The sequence below is a fragment of the Salvia hispanica genome, chromosome 1, assembly GCF_023119035.1.
Source record: "Salvia hispanica cultivar TCC Black 2014 chromosome 1, UniMelb_Shisp_WGS_1.0, whole genome shotgun sequence".
NCBI lineage: Eukaryota > Viridiplantae > Streptophyta > Magnoliopsida > Lamiales > Lamiaceae > Salvia > Salvia hispanica.
Window position 1 is genome coordinate 15,889,616 of NC_062965.1, and position 16,257 is coordinate 15,905,872.

At 38.4% G+C, this 16,257-nt stretch overlaps 1 pseudogene; it reads right to left on the reverse strand.

Moving 5' to 3' along the window:
• Positions 1 to 6,112: 6,112 nt before the first annotated feature.
• On the reverse strand, positions 6,113 to 8,123 carry LOC125216308 (annotated as a pseudogene).
• Positions 8,124 to 16,257: the final 8,134 nt, after the last annotated feature.

Genomic DNA, 16,257 nt, shown 5'->3' on the forward strand with positions numbered 1-16,257 from the left:
GTAGAAGGCGAGCTCGGCTGCCGACTTGCCAACGGGGCGGGAGGGGGGGGGGATGGCCGACTGGACCCCTGGGACCCCTGGGCGACTGCCCTCGCTGCCCGTTGCGCCATCCTCTGACCAATCGGGCGAGTGAAGGATGAGGGGCCGACTCCTCTGGAACATCCTCGGGGGGGTCGTGGGAACCGCCATTGCTGCCGTTGTAATCACCGACATAGTTCAGCCGTTGCTTCTTCAGCCAGCCAGCATCGACACCCGCCCGGAACTTCTCGGAATCCATCAGCACCAGATAGCAATTCCAGTAGGTGAATTCCTTATACAGCCCCCGCACGGGGAAGGCTTTCTCCGCTATCCTCCTGCAATCCTCGTCAGTCTGGCCACTGGTCTTCATGCGGAGGGCGTTGGTGTACAAGCCCGCAAATCGGGAGACCGCAACGCTGATTCGCTCCCACCCCTTTCGGCACTCCTCCCCGGTGTATGCCTTCCCATGCGGGCATGATGTGGATCCATGTATTTTGTGATCCATTTCCCAAGGATTTACCCAGCTTGTAGGTGATTGATCTAATATTTTTGTGAAGTAGATTTTCTATTGTATCAATAATGGCAACCCAACAAGAATTTAGGAAACTAAGATGATTAAAGCAAGAAGTAACATATGATAGGGTGGAAATTGAGATACATAGTCATTGATGAGGTAAGCTAAGACACTTACAACATACTAACATGCATCCATGGCTAGATCTTCAAGGAAACCACAAACCTTGAAGCATACCTCTACTTGATCCATACTTCACTAAGAATTGATGAACCAAGCAACCTAAATCTAGGAATTGGATAGGAAACCCTCTCAAAGAGGAACAAATCTCTCAAGCATATAATTCAGCAAAAACCTAAAGAAAAGAAATGACATCAAGAGGTATTTATACTATGGGTCCAAAAATAGAAAGTTGGCCCACAAAATCTAAAAATCGGCATAATCGCCCGGTCGGGCGTTTTTCACATGCCAAAATGCCCGGCCCGGGCGTTTTCCCTGTCCCCGGGCGATTTTCACAAGCAAAACGCCCGGTCGGGCGTTTTTCCCGAAGCTCTCGGCCTTCTCTGCGCGACTTCCGTAAAACCGCCATAACTCCCTCATTCGGACTCCGATTGGAATGTGCAAGATACCCACGCGAAGCTGTTTCCAAGACAAAGACAATGGTGGTAGTTTCATAGCTTTCGGATGTCATCTCAATAGGACGATTTCCAGTTGAATCCAACTGTAGTTGAAATCCTTGACGCACGGCTTCCATGATCGTATCATCCTCCCCTTCTTGGAAAGGATTTGTCCTCAAATCCGAGCCGTCTCTATTCATTGCCTCATCGGAAATCCCTCTAGCTTTGTTGGACCATTGGCTTGTCTTCTCTTTCATCCTTGGGCCCCAATCAACCCATGGCTCACGCCGAAATGAAGACCCTTGACGTATAGCACTCGTGGTCATATCAGGGCAATTCCTCCGGTAGGCTGCTGCAATTTTAGCCCACATGTTAACGATCCTCTGATTGTTCGAAACGAGGGGATCGCACAAACAGACACCCAATCCTTGGACAACGCGAGGTTCTCATCCGTTCTCTTCCTCCGTACACTGTCGTCATCAGCCGGCTGCGATGATTCGCCTACCACCTTTTTCCCCTTCTTCTTCTTCTTCGGTGCGCCCTAACCCTGCCCCCGCCCCTGACCTACTCCCTCTGTCTGAATGGGAGTGTCTCCGAATCGAACGCCCGGTAACAATCCTCTATGGAGAAAGTGTCATCTCCAGCGAATTGCGTCTCCACTGGGGTCGATGTATGGGGAGACGCAGTCAAAAAATCAAGAGTGGGGCGATTGACATACTTGGATTTTGCTTGGTTTTAGAGAGTAATCTTGCATGGTTTTGATCACATTTCGTCTATTATCGGATATGATTATGATTAATTATCTATTATTTTGGTATTTGACCATTTTGTTAAGAATGTGTAGAAAAAGACACAAAATATATGGATATGCAACAGCCTTGGTTTGAAAAAATATTAACTGGAGATTTTGAAGTCCAATCATCCCCTAATGCATATCAATCTCTTTGTCCTCGAAAGAGCTTCGCGTTGGTATCTCGCACACCTCAATCGGAGTTCGGTAGAAGAAGTTATGGCCGTTATACGAACACTGCGCGTTTCAGAAAATTTCACGCGGCCGGGTGAATTAACCACCCGGCCGGGTACGGTGTTCTGCGCGGAAACAGTCAGAAAGTGGTCAAAAATGACCACCCGGCCGGGTGAATTTTACTCTTTATAATTCCACCCAGCCTGGTACGCTATTTTGGCGTATTTTTATGTCAAATTGCGATTTTTTATGGGGGATTAAAAGAAAGAACGTCTAGGTTTCATAATTCAACACTTACCGCCTCCAACACTCACACACACTCCTAAGAACACCTTTGAGAGAGTGAATTGGAGATTGAAGACTTCCAATCGGAAGATTGAAGTTGCAATTCCATAGATTCATTCTCACAGGAGTATCTTAATCTTTTCTCCATGTATTTCATTGAATCTTGTGTTTCAAATATGGTTTTTTGTGAAGAACATGTGTAGCTAAACATTTATTGTAGAATTCCTGGTGAAGATGCACTAGTTTCATAGTTTTTATCCAATTAATTTTGTTCTTACCGTGCTCTTGTAGTTATTTGATTATTCTTGGGTTTATTCCTTTCAATTGCTTGATCACCACTTGATTGTGTAGGATTAATTAGATTAATCGGGAGATGAAATAATTAATCTGGAAATAAGAATAATTCACACCTTAATACAATAAAACTCGGGAGAGTTGAGGTTTTGAGTGAGATCTTTGACCTAATCGAGCTTTTGGGAGTTAGGAGTTTTAGGATTAGAAGGGGACTTCAATCCTAGCACCTAATCTGCAGGTTTCTCACCTCGGGAGGGTGTTTAATCTATAATTGTGGTCGACTTAGTAATTCTAGAGAACCAAAAGGTAAGACAATTTGATTGGATAAGAGCTTGGAATTGTGCATCGGATCCTTGAGTTCTACAATTTTCTCCATATTATCTTTTCACTCCATGTTTACTTGTTTTTATTTATTTATTTGCTCATTATATGCTTTTCATAGTGTTAGAAAAAAAACCAAACCTTTCCCGATTCTCTAGATAGTAGTCAATATTTGTTCGTGGTAGTTAAGTTGATACAAATTTGTCTATGTGGGATACGATACTCTTGCTTGCAAATTGTTACACTAGCCTCGTACACTTGCGGGTATCACTTGTGTTAAAATAAGTCTAGTCAGCGATAGACATTGCCCCCCCCCCCGCGTCACGGGCTGCTCAGGCTGCATCATCTGTGGCATCTGCCCCACTCCCGGCATCATCTGTGGCATCATCTGCATCCTGGCTCCCCAACCGGGCATCATCTGCATACCGGGTTGCATGCCCGGTACCCCCTGCCCGCCGCCCTGCGCAATCATCTGCTGCCAAGGGTACATGTTGTAGTACCCGCCGCCCATCTGCCCCCATCCCGCTCCCACGGGTATCGCGGGAGTTTGAGTCCCACTCGTCGCTGGAGTAGACTCGTTGTTGTGATCCATTTCGTGTTATTGCTCTTGTACAGAAATTAAGAGAGAGAGAAAATTCGTTAAAACAAGTGGTGCGAATGAAAATGACGTGAAAATCGCGTATATATAGTGTTTCGAAAATTTAATAAAAAAAAATAAAAAATTGCGCTGGCCGATCGCCAGCCTACAATGGCGCGAGCGGATCGGCGAGCGCATCGGCCAGCGGCCAAGAATCGGCGAGCGCTCGCCGAAATTCTCGCCAATTTCACGCTCGCCGGTTGCAATGGTTTGGCGAGCGGACCGGCTAGCCGATCGCTCGCCTATTACTGTGGATGCTCTTAAGGGAAGAGAAAATGTTCACTGCTAACCGTAGGAGTAATATCTCAAATTAGTTACCCATTCTCAAATCCGATCAATTTTGTCTACAGAGAATCTATATCGATTTTCCTTATTACTCCATCTTCACCCGTAAAAAAAACTACTTTTGACTCGGTACTAGTCTCAGCGCATAATTTATAAAATACTAACAAAAATAAAATGAAAAAATGATTTGTGTATTATAAATGGAATGAAGCCACAATTTTTTTTTCTAAAATAGTTGTTATTTACATAGAATAGTCTAAAATGACAAAATTGGTCCATTTTTATGAGACCGGGAAATTATGAGTAGTAGTACAAGTTTAGATCATCAAACCCGCGCCCAAAATCCGAAAGTTGGTAAAAGATAAAAAGGCCAAGTTTGAGCGAGATTATAATAGATTTAATATGTCGAGAAACTCTTTTTTTTAGCGCTGTGAGCGCGCCCTTCGGTCTTTTTCTCCCCTTTCCTTACCCTTTCTCTCAAGGTCTCATCCATGTCTCCATCGGAGAACATTGCTCCAATTCCATTTGATTTTTTTTTTATAAATTCAGAAACTCATCTTGTTAATATTTTTTCTGTCATTCTTTTACCAGACTAAAGCACAATTTATCATTCTTACTACAAAAATGCAAGAATTACTTTGAATTTTTCTTCCGCCAAGCACAATCCATATTATCCAAATTAAAATTGAAATTCCGGGGCCGAATTATACCCAAATTTTCAACGATGCACGTACGAACTCTACATTAGCATGATATTGTGCTCGTGACTTTGTTCTTGATATTGCTTGCACATTTATATTTTTCTAATGTGGGATATTTGTACCCCAAGACATTATGACCGATAATTGGATATGGATTAATAACACAAACAAGGGTAAGTAAGAAAGTTTATGCATACGCGTGTGGTAATAAAAATAAGAGTGACCTACATAAATGGTACCTGATGTTTCACTTTCGCACGTAAATGATACCTGATTTTTATTTTATATCGTTTTTGGTACCCTGTGACAAAAATAACCCCAGGTACCAAATATGTGATTTCTTTGTTATGGAGGATATTTTTAGAAATTTCATTTAAATAGTACCAAACATGTGATTATTTTTTCTTCCTTTCTTATTTCTTCTTTATTTTCTCTTCTTTCTTTTTTCATTATTTACTTCTTTCTTTTTAGTATTTTATCTTTATTTCTTCTTTCTTTTTTTGTCCTTGGTTTATGTTTCTCCTTCCTTCTTTTTTCTTTTATCTTCTTTTTCTTCTTACTTTTTAGTTTTTTATACATTCATCTAATTGCATTCATAATATAAATCAAGAACAAAATGCCTAATTAAATTAATTATTAAAAGTAATTAAATTAATTGAATATTTTTTTATTAAATTACTTTATAATCGTTTTAAGGTTGAAACACCTAACTAAAAATATTCAAATCTTTATATCATTATGAATACAATTAACAATTATTATTAATATTACATAATATTATATGATTCATAATATATATAGTTATACTATAATGATTTATTAATTACTACTCCCTCCGTCCCACAAAGATTGTCCCATTTTTCCATTTCCGTCCGTCCCACAAAGTTTGTCCCTAAAAGTATGTAAAAATAATTAAATCCCCAAAACTCCCAATGTTATTTGTTAGTTGAGACATTTTTCTATTTTAGAAAGTTATGAAAGAAGGATTTTGCACGTGTGCACATGTTCCTTCTATTCAGCGATATTTAAAAGAGTTCTCACTAAGAATAGTAGTATATATATATTGTAAATTAGGGTGTTGAACCCACGAGGAACGGTCGCATCCATTGTGAAAGCCATTAGCTTGCTTCCGTTATTTGCTTTGGTTTGGACTGGTGTGCTTGCCATGTTCTTTATTTGTATCCCTAGTTAGGTTGGCTGTCTCAGTTAGACAGGGCTGGTTATCATTCTGCTACTTTCCGAATTCTGTGTCAATTACTATGTCAATTTTCCACCTTTTTCTTGATGATTATATAAAAGCACTTGTTTGATATATGCAAAGAGAAAAAACACACTTGATAATTATACATGGCCACAAATTAAGAAGCATGTTGTGAGATGAAACTTAATGTGGAAAGAAACAGCAACTAGTCTCCTAAACCAGGGCATAGGGACTCATTATTTTACAATGTATGTTTAAAGCTACGGCGTAGGAATTCAAGGCATCGGAAAGGGCTGAACGAGAAGGGACACCAAATTTTTCTTGGTTTCGGAATGGGGAAGGCCAAAGCCATCTCCATGTTGATACATGCAAAGTGAGATCCGTCCAAGATTCATGGCAGTCTGCCCGAAATTCGTTATAGGATTCTCCATCAATATCTCCTTGTTCATTCGCGTTAGTGCCGTGTCTATCAGCTGCTTTATATGCTTGCGAGCATCCTCCTCAGAGCATCCTGTTTCCTTCATGTAGCACTGGATTGACTTCGGAACATCCCCTCGTTTCATTTCATCCTGTTTAAGAAAATACTACTATATTCAAAAATAGATGTGTTGAGGCTTAAGCTATGTTATAAATTAGTACATAGCTTTCTTACAGATGAAGTTCCCAAGTCATCGGCCAGACGAAGAACTGTGGCTGGCCAATGAATAATACCAGGGTATTGCTCTAAGCTCTTCAATTCCTTCTCATTGATAGGATTTGTTGTGAAGTAACCATAAAACAGAAGTAAAGGGCCAGAGATGGAAATCCAAGCTGTATTTAGGTACTCATTTGTGGTTGGGACATATCCACTGTGAAACCATGTTGCTTCTAAGTAGTAAAGTCTACACAGTTCTGCCCACTGAAACAACAAACACATATTAGTACTTCCAAACTTCGTCAACATTACCATAATCATAGTATATAGATAATAGATACAGATGTTTTTACCAGATTCCTCAGATTTGAGATAACATTGAAACCTTGGTCTCTGAGTATATGATAAGCAAATTCATTCACAGAATTGAAGAGAGCTAAGAAGCAAATCTTCATGTATTCTGGAAGGCTGTCCAGTGAGTTAATATCCCACCTGAAGATAGTAGCATTAGTGGTTGCAATTGACAATGATATATGTGAATAAATGAAGCAATCAAACCAACCTCTCAATTATGTCAGTGAACAATTCAAGTTCTTCCAAGGTGCCATAAACGTCGTATATGTCATCTATTATGGTGATAAACACAGCTACCTTGATCATAATCTCCCTTGAATATCCAAGATGATGCTCCGGAACGAATCCCATAGCCCACAAGAAGCACTTAGCCAATCGGTGCCTTGCAAACCCCAGCTTTTCCGGTAGACCGGTCTCTTTATACCAACTGAAAGTGCAATTCACCAACAATGAAGGCTTCCACTCTTACTAAAAATTTAAAATTAGTACTAACTTTACCTCGACAGTCGCTTGAGCTCTTCCTCGTATGTTGCTTGTACAATGTTATACTCCAACTTAGACAGCTCCACCAAAGCAAGGTTTGCTTTGGATGTATTCTCGTACGCTTGTATGAACCATTTGGCTTCTAGCTTCTCCAATCTCCAGTGTAGAGGAACCTCCAAAGCATGCCTCACTTGCTCCCTTAGACGCGGCTCTGTGATTTGGTCAAGCTTTCGAGTAAGGTGAGTCAGTGAAAAATCTTTGGCTAAATCCATTATGCTTTCCCCCTCCACGCTTAAATACGAAGCTTCATACAGAGATACAAGCCCTCTCACATCTTCACATAGACAATCCTTGAAATTTCCTTCCTCATCCATCAAACTACAGAAAATCTCTGCACCGACAAATCAGTTAAGGATTAGTTTGTTAGTCTGAATTTGAGAGATATGAAATGCAAGTCCTTTTCTAACCATTCTTGTGCTTCATAAATCTTGTCTAACATTTTTGCTATCCGGTCCTTGAAGTGGCCAGACAGGCCTAGTCTGGTGACATAGTCGATAAGGTGAAGATGGTCGAGCTCTTGTTCTGTTTCGTGGATCAGTATTCTCACCAGATCTATCAGCTTCTCAGCTTCGCCATACTTTTCTCCCTGCATGAATGTTCAACAAATTTAGAAACTCGTTCAATATGTTCGTGCATGAAACGTAGTTAGTTAATGATTCTGGTTTTACCATGAATGGACTTGCGAGGGACTGAATGTAGTCGTCATCCCAAACACTACTTTCATAGTTTGCAGACCTCCTAATTACCTCCTCCATGATCAATATATTTTGATCTTAACAAGCTGGTTTATTAATGAGTGATGAGATTTGCTTTAGATATTATTTGAGTTCGAAGGGATATATATAGTGCTCCCGATTATGTCTCCCAATTTTCCATTTTGATTTGTCTCATATTAATTGCACACTTCATTTTTTCTACTTTTAGTAGTGAACCTCAGCGTTCCATTAACTTTTTCAACCCATTTTCTTTTACACGGAGTATTGTTTAAAATTCCTGACAAATTAACATGGAACACATATTGAATATTGGGGGACGAAGGAAATAGTATAAGATTGCATGAACGGTTCTTAAACCGTTTAAACAACTGTCTTTTTTGTTTTATTTTATATCGTCTTATAACAAACATACATATTGTGACATATACTTTTGGCATCATATATATACATATTAAACCCATGTTAAATGTAAATCAATGCCCCTTTTCAAGGATTTCAACTATAGTTGGATTCAACTGAAAATTGTCCTATTGAGATGATATCCGAAAGCTATGAAACTACCACCATTGTCTTCGTCTTGGAAACGGCTTCGCGTGGGTATCTTGCACATCCCAATCGGAGTCCGAATGAGGGAGTTATGGCGGTTTTACGGAAGTCGCGCAGAGAAGGCCGGGAGCTTCGGGAAAAACGCCCGACCGGGCGTTTTGCTTGTGAAAATCGCCCGGGGACAGGGAAAACGCCCGGGCAGGGCATTTTGGCATGTGAAAAATGCCCGACCGGACGATTATGCCGATTTTTAGATTTTGTGGGCCAACTTTCTATTTTTGGACCCATAGTATAAATATCTTTTGATGTCATTTTTCATTCTAGATTAAGATTGTGATTAAGATATCTCCTTTGTGAGTTTTTCCTCTTTGAGGAATGTATCCAATTCCTTCCTTGAAGGTTGCTTGTTTCCATCTTTGATTGATTCAAGTAGAGGTATGCATCAATGGAGTGTATCCATTGAGTAGTGGAGCCAAGGGGTGATAGAGCTAATGAAAGTTGCCTAGGGTTGTCTCCATCTTTTTGGTTAAGGTCCTATGGTTGTAGCTCTCTTATCTCATCTTTATACACATGCTTTCCATTCCTAATCTTCCATCCATTCTTGTTTAGATTCAATTTTTGTTGGTTGGATCTTTATTATCTTTTGTCTTGTGTTGATAAATTGAAAATCAATCTCACAAAAATAGTTAGATCAAGCATCATTAAATGGGTAATCCTTGGGAAATGGATCATAAAATACATGGATCCACATCATTTGGTATCTAGAGCCTAGTACCCACTAGGTGTTTGATCTTTTGTTGCTTTGGGTTGGGTTATTTTTCCTTTTGGTCTTTTGTTTTTGCTCTGTTTTGTTGGGATGATCGGATTGATCAATTGTGCTTATATTAAGCTGAAATTTGGTGTGTATGATCTATGTTATGTGACCTACGTACCTGCAAAATTTCATCAAAAAATTCCTTCGTTTGCCTAGTTAACCGTGGAGATTAACATCATTGCCCTGTTTTGGCATAGTTGGGGAAAACCATACAAAACATATCCAATCATCAAATCTGACTATATATGGCTATTTTTCCCTTGATCTAGAGTTGTTTGGGAATCTATCCACTAAAATTCATCCAAATTGGGCGCGGGGATCAATACCAAAAAAATTCATAAAGATCAGCCAGATTTCAGCATAAAGCTTCATCCCATGTCTTGTGTTCTTTAGTGTGTGTGTTTGCTCTAGGCCTAGTTTTCTTTGCTTTCATATGTTTAATCATTATTACTTTGGTATTTACTACTTGGTGTCCATATGTTCTTGAGGTGTATACCTTGATTGAGTTGTCCGGGCGCCAACGAGTGGGAATTGGATCGAGAGTGTGTGATACTAGCCCCACTATATTCTAAACCTACCGAGTGACATTGGTGAGTGACTTGGGGGGTGTTGGGATACTACATTGGGGTGAGTTAGCTTCTTAAATCTCTCTTTCTTATTTTACTAATCTCTAAGGCTAGTTCCTAGTCTTTGTCTTTGTGTTTGTAGGTAACTTGGATGCCTCCTATTACTCGATCTAACAAGATGGGGGACGTCCATGAGGAGGAAGTAAGGAAGGGGGCGGGCTCAAGTAGTTCCAAACCCGAAGGTGATCTTGTGAGCATGATGGCACAAATGATGAAGGAATTCAAACAAGAGATGATGATCCAAATGGATGTGCGAGCAAAAGAATCCATTGCTCAATCAAAAGAATCCGAAGCCCGCATGCTTGCCGCCCAAAACACTTTATTTGAGGAGTTCAACACCTTGAAGGGAGGCCGCACATCTAGGACTCCTACTTCTAGGGGTAACAATCTACCTAATGTTGCCCCGGAGGAGATGATGGAAGAAGTGGTGTATGAGGGATGGCAAAGGGGGAATGATAGAAATAGAGTCAATCACATGGAGAATGATCGGTTTGGGGGAAGAAATGGTGCCCGTGGCCGTTTTAAAGGTGACTATGAATCAAGGTACCATGGAGATGGGCTTGATAGAGGATATAGTGGGAAAAGAGCTCCCAAGTCTCATGGAGAGTGGTATTCTAGGAGGGTGAGAGATCAAGTTAGCCATAAGGGGTTTGAGAGGCCAATTGAAGAAGAAGTCTCATATAGAGCTCGATTGAGGCCTACCTACCTACATGGTGGTGTTGACACGAACCAAAGAGGTAACTCATCAAGTCATTTGACTACATCCTCTTCTTTCCATTTATCACATAAGTCTCTTGATGTATATGGAAATGTCTCCTCTTCGAAGAGCTTAATCCAAATTAGTAGAAAAAAAGAACGAGAGAGAGAGAAAAGGCTTGAGAGTGAATGTGAGTCTAAAAAGCCAAGAGAGCGTGATAAAAGACAAGAGTGTGAGGTGCAAAAGTCAAGAGAGAGTGGTGGGGGTGAGAGAAAAGAAAAATATCAAATGAGAGAAAAACCACAAGCACAAGTGAGTAAAGGGTGCTTGTTAGATTCTAAGGTCAACCTTGGGTGGGCACCAAATGATCCTTTGCCTCTTGCCCTTGGTGAGGAAACTAAACCCTTACCCACTAACACTTCTTCTATGTCTTTTTGTGTTCATGAATTTGTAGGAAATTTAATTGAAGGCATGGAAGTGAGGCATCATGTTGTACATGGCTTGGAAACTACTCACCCGGAGAAGGAACAAGAGGAACGAGGGCAAGTGGATGAACTCCTTGCCCAAGGTTCAAGTGCACTATCCTTATCTCCTTGTGATGTTTCATTGAATGAGATTATATTAGAGAAACCCCTTTGTGTTGATAAATTTGTTATTGATGTCTTGTGTAAAAAGTGGTCTCATGAGCTTGAAACTTTGAATGCTAAATCTACCTTTGCACCATATATTGATCCTTTCTTGGTAAAATCAAGCATTGAGAGACATGACATTTCTCTTGTGGCTTCTACCTTGAATGTTGGAGTGACTTCCTTGCATGCTAAGATGCTTAAGCTTTCATTTGTTGGTAATTTTGAGCTTCATGTGTATGTGGGTGAGGATAGTAAGACCAAGAAGAGTAACGTGGATAATGACTTTAGAACTTGGTGTTTGCTATGTCTTCATTGCAAAGTGGTTAAACCCTTCAATGGGATTGGAGTGTTCTATGGCCGTTTTGTGAAGGATTTTTCCACTCATATGTCTCTTGTGGATGGTGTTGTGATTAATGACATAAAATTGCATCGTTCTCATGTTTGTGGTATTATTTTAAAATTGTTGGAGCATTTGTGTGGGGGTAATTTGGAAACTTTTCTCTTGATAACTTTCCATTTTGCACCATATGAGGACCCTTTCTTGTATATGCCTTGTCTTGATGAGAATGCCAAATCTTTTGTGAAGATGTTGAAGGACATGGGTATAGATAATGTGGAAATGTTTGAGGCAAAAAGAGTCAAATTGTGTGAAGCTTGTGTCTGGCATAATACTTGTTTTCATTGCATGACAATCAAGCCGTTTAGTGGGGTTGGTATCTTTTATTGTCATTTTGTCAAAGACTATGCATCACATGGTTTTGTTTGGGACTTCAATGTAAAAGATTGCCTGGGTATTTGTTTCAACATAGCTTATGTATTAGTTTTGAGCTTGTTAGAGTGTGTCCACCGTCGTGGTATGGTGACTTCTATTAGAGTCGTTAGTGGTCTTAATCTCTATCATCCTACATGGATATTTGATTTGATCTCGTGCTATTTTATAGGTGTACGGAACCCGGATTTGAGGGCAAATCCTTTCCAAGAAGGGGAGGATGATATGACCACGGGTGCTCGACGTCAAGGGTCCTCCCTTCGGCGTGAACCATGGGTTGATTGGGGCCCAAGGATGAAAGAGAAGACATGCCAAGGATCCAATAAAGCTAGAGGGCCTCCCGAGGGTGCGAGGAATAGAGAAGGCTCGGATTTGAGGATAAATCCTTTCCAAGAAGGGGAGGATGATACGATCATGGAGGTCGTGCGTCAAGGATTTCAACTATAGTTGGATTCAACTGGAAATCGTCCTATTGAGATGACATCCGAAAGCTATGAAACTACCACCATTGTCTTCGTCTTGGAAACGGCTTCGCGTGGGTATCTTGCACATCCCAATCGGAGTCCGAATGAGGGAGTTATGGCGGTTTTACGGAAGTCGCGCAGAGAAGGCCGAGAGCTTCGGGAAAAACGCCCGACCGGGCGTTTTGCTTGTGAAAATCGCCCGGGGACAGGGAAAACGCCCGGGCAGGGCATTTTGGCATGTGAAAAACGCCCGACCGGGCGATTATGCCGATTTTTAGATTTTGTGGGCCAACTTTCTATTTTTGGACCCATAGTATAAATATCTTTTGATGTCATTTTTCATTCTAGATTAAGATTGTGATTAAGATATCTCCTTTGTGAGTTTTTCCTCTTTGAGGAATGTATCCAATTCCTTCCTTGAAGGTTGCTTGTTTCCATCTTTGATTGATTCAAGTAGAGGTATGCATCAATGGAGTGTATCCATTGAGTAGTGGAGCCAAGGGGTGATAGAGCTAATGAAAGTTGCCTAGGGTTGTCTCCATCTTTTTGGTTAAGGTCCTATGGTTGTAGCTCTCTTATCTCATCTTTATACACATGCTTTACATTCCTAATCTTCCATCCATTCTTGTTTAGATTCAATTTTTGTTGGTTGGATCTTTATTATCTTTTGTCTTGTGTTGATAAATTGAAAATCAATCTCACAAAAATAGTTAGATCAAACATCATTAAATGGGTAATCCTTGGGAAATGGATCACAAAATACATGGATCCATATCACTAGTAGTTTAATTGTAACTAGTATTAACATCCGTGCTATGCACGGGACATAAATTTTTTAAATAATGAATACATATTCTAATGAAACTATAGAAATAGATTATATACAATTTTATACAATTCAAATTAAGAAATATAAAACAATAGAAAATATACCAGCAAACGATTTTACACAATTTTAATTTATGATATAAATAGAGTAAAATAAATAAAATAGATTATAAAGAAGAAATATATGACTAATGATCAAAGAACAGAGATCGCATAGATAAAATCAGATAATTAGAAAAACCAAATAGGACTCCAATTATTGAATTCACGAAGTACTCTATATGTTTTGAAAATGCAATTTTACATGGCACAACTTGTCTTCTAATATTATACTATTGTTCTATAAGTCCTTAGTTTATGTTGCCGTCAAATCTCCCGAGAGAGAACATAACGTAGAAAATAGTTGTCTCTACTATAATTATTTTTAAATCGTGTACCGAAAGAAATGCCTCCACTACCACAAAAACGAGGGAGTATCATTTCTTCAAAACAAACGCAAAAAAAATAAACGGCTCAACTACCTTGGAACGAAGGGAGTATAAAACATCTTCATTTTAATTCAAACTTGACAAATCCAAATTACTCTCGTTCAAATTACATGAACTATGTTGCTCAATAACATCTCCACTTATAATTATGAGACCCTCAAGATCCACCAACATCAACGACACAAATAAAATTTGTTATTAATAAAATACATGTTAATTACAAAAAAATAAATTAAATATAATTAAATATTCAAAACAAAACTTCATAAAATAGGGACAAATTAAGAAATTTACAACAATTATACTAAACAAAATTTATCAGCAAAGATTATGAATTTTTGGATTCTCTGTTCCTTTTTGCTGGTAAAGGAAATGACCTAACTATAATGAGACAATTAAAACGAAAAAAAATCAATTTAAATACAGTGTAACAAACAAAACACTTAACTGAAAACTTAACTTATTCTGAAACTAAAAAAACAATTAAAAGAAATTCGACATAATTATAATAGGACGGAGGGTGTAATTTTAGAAAACTAAAAACTATTCTAAAACTAAAAAAAACAAGTAAAAGTTATAAAGATTAGATGAGCAACGGAATCTGAAGGTATGATTTCATCAACTCTTAAGCAATTCTAATCAATAGTTAAATGTTTATCCAACTCAATTATACTAAGAACATCATTAATTTAATCTAAATTAATCTCGAACTTAACTAGATTATAGACTACTTACTACAATCAATATTTCCATCTAAATATAACTCTAGCTAGCAGCTACTAACAGATACTAGACACTATCCTCAGAGTTAATCTCAAGTTCCTCGACCTTATTACCGACTTTAATTTGTTTATTATTTTAAATTTGTATTCTCTCAGTTTCTTGTTAATTAACTTCTTTTTTTTGCATGAATTTTAAGAAAAAGAGATGTTTACTGTATTAAGTGGAGTGGAGGGAGAATAAGGAATGAGAGCGAATATAGTAAGAGGATTGAGGACAAAATATTACGAGTACTTTTTATTGAAATTAAAAATCACTCAATTATCTTAAAATTTCCTTAATGAAAAATGAAAAAATTAACAAGGAACAAAGGGGTACTAATGCACATCTTTTGGATCTTGTATCAACATATACATAAACCAATCAAATCTGTAACCATATGATACGATCCCATATCTCTCATATCTTAGTAAATCTCAATTACTTAGTTATCTTTTATTTTTCCATATCTTTTCCATATCTTTGTTTTTTATTCAATAAGTTAGGGTAGTAATCTAGGGTCATATTATAATGCTTATAGCACCCTAATCCAAAATCAAAACCAAATCTCAACCCTTAGATTTTAAAATGAGTGGATGAGATTAAATCTTACGAATCTCAATAAATAGTAGACAAAATATCAACAAAAGGGTAATATCGTCATTATGTTAATATATGATCATTTTCATGAATGTTTTTTTATATCAACATAGTATATTACAAATATCAACAATATGACATAAGAATATCAACACTAGTACAAGAAAATATCAACACATATTTATTGAGATTTTTACATGGTTTTATTGAGATTTTTTGATGTATATGTTGATAAAAATCTGGTTATCAACATTTATGAAAACTAAAATAAAAAATATAAAATTTCATCATCCGAACGTCGTCGGAACATATGCAATTGACATCTCGTTGGAATCCTTATAAAATTATCTTTAATTTGATATATTTTTTGCGAAAAAATAATTTAAATCTGAGTTACGTAAATTTAAAGTTTAAGATGATTTTAATGAGAGAGAATTGACATTAATACCCTCTAATTTTATTTATTAATTTTCTTATTTAAAAATATAATCCATGTGGCATTATTTCAACCACTAGATCTTCTAATCTAATGGCTAAGATTTAGTTTTAGTTTGGGATCGCTAATTAGTTAGTAATTGATCACTCCCCAGTATTCTAGTATTATAAATATGAGAGCTTGTTCTCTTTTTAAATCAATCAATGAATGAAAATATTATTTGCCCACATATCTTGTGAATTATCTCTCAACCCTAGTTCTCACGCTGCCCGACGGAGGAATCGCACACAGCCTGAAACTATTACTTCCGCCGACCCGACGAAGGGCGCCGAAACACTTTTCGATTGTCGCAAACACGCTGCCGATTGCAGTTAAAGAGAATGTTCTTAACAAACTGGTGCTTTCATCGTGATCTAACCCTCCCACCATCTCGAACCGAAGCTACACCGCTGCCCGACGGAAAACATTCCTCGCACAGCAACTGCTCTGGTTGTCTAGTCTCGCATGTCCGCCGAGC